At 40.9% G+C, this 1783-nt stretch overlaps 1 pseudogene; it reads right to left on the reverse strand.

The window, feature by feature from the left end:
* Positions 1-358: 358 nt before the first annotated feature.
* On the reverse strand, positions 359-1552 carry LOC124505774 (dnaJ homolog subfamily A member 1-like; annotated as a pseudogene).
* Between the last annotated feature and the right edge of the window lie 231 nt (positions 1553-1783).

The following is a 1783-nucleotide window of genomic DNA, read 5'->3' on the forward strand; positions in this document are numbered from 1 at the left end:
AACTTCATAGTTTGCCAATTAAGGGTCATACACTGAAATCAATACATACACCTAGCGTTTCAGTCTAAACTATTTCAGGTACCTAGAGCTGAAATCAGTTACAAGGTATGGCCTAACAAATGCTAGGGGAGATTTTTTTTTTAAAAGTAGTTTTTACGAGTGTTAAACTTATCTTGCACACTGAAGTCATCATACATATGGGGCAAAGGCAGAGTTTTAATATTTGAGTTTATTCTTCATTTAACTTTTAAAACATTACAATAGTTGAATATTAAAACAAAAACAATGAGCTATGATTAAAGTCCTTCTCTCATTCACTACTGCATACAAGATGCCAGCAGGTTATTCACAGGCCCCATTAAGAGGTCTGACACTGAACACCATCCCCAGGAAGATGTTCATCATTCTCATATGCTTCTCCATTGTGATGGTGCCATCTTTCCTGATTTGGACCAAAATCCACCAGTTCTACCTGGTCCATTTCATCAGTCTCTTCTACTTCCTTCTTCTCAGATAGGAGTTTTTCTAGCAAAGAGTTTATCAGGAGAGAGAAAGCCGCTCTCAGGAAAGTTTACCTTAATTTCGATGAATTGGTGACCCTTTTCATATTCACCCTACAATAAATTGGCACGCCTTCGTTTAGCACACTTGATATCTCCCTGCTTGACAGTCTGACCTGGATGAGAGGTGATGACAATGGTTCTGTTGTCACGAGTAGATATTGGCTTTTGAAAGCCATACAGTGCTTCAACCAGCTGTATGTCCATATACAAGAGAAGATCCTCTCCTCACCAAGTAAAAACAGCATGGCCCTTCTGATCTAAAATAATGATAATAGCTCGTGGCTCCAGTCCTGGTTCTTAGTCTCCTTCACCATGGAATGAAGGAGACTTCTGGCCATCTTTCATGCCCTTGTCAATATGAACTTCTAGAATCTTCCTTTCTCGAATTCTCTTCCTTCTATTGCAGCTTTTACATCTATCTTTAGGACTGATCCATTCCCTAGGGTCCTGGCACTCAATGCACACAGATTGAATTTGCTGAACCATTCCAGGTCCTGTCTGATGACTTCTTATTTGCACTCTAGTACCTCAGCCATTGGGACAACATTCTACCACTCCTTTCTTACCACCTTGGCCTTCACATTTGTCGCAAATCACATTCTTCTACAGAACTGGTTTTCTTATTGCACTGTTACATAAATCTCCTAAGGTTACAGAGAGCTGATGTACAACATTTTCACCTCTCCCTTCTCTCTGCATCCTTCCTCCTCCTCCAAAAAACATATCAAAGGTCTCCATGGGAGAGTCCAAACCACTGCCTCCTCCACCTTCTTTAATTGCCTGTTCTCCTCCTTTGTCATATAATTCCCTTTTCTTTGCATCAGAGAGCACTTCATAAGCTTGAGAAATCTGTTTAAACTTCTCTCCTTCATTTGGATTCTTGTCAGGGTGGTACTTCAAAGCCAGTTTCCTGTAAGCCTTTTTCAATTCTTCCTGGGTAGCACTGGGTTTGACCCCCAAACATCACAGTAAGTAGTTTCTTTCACCATTTTCTACAGTAGGTGAGCAGGCCAAGGTTGGTGTGAGGGAGTGGGAAGGAGCTCATTCCTGGGTGTAGTTTGGGCAGCCATGGCTCCTCCACTTCTGACCAAGCATTCTGGAAAGTTCTGCCCAAGATTGTACCATTTGGGACAACATAGATGGACAAAGAATGTGTAATTCTAAGTGAAATAAGTCAGACTAAGAAAGACAAATACCATATGATTTCAGTCATATGTGAA

This window comes from Lynx rufus, unplaced genomic scaffold (assembly GCF_022079265.1).
Source record: "Lynx rufus isolate CCGP_SWC_20201006 ecotype Redwood Valley unplaced genomic scaffold, mLynRuf1.p SCAF_11, whole genome shotgun sequence".
Lineage (NCBI taxonomy): Eukaryota > Metazoa > Chordata > Mammalia > Carnivora > Felidae > Lynx > Lynx rufus.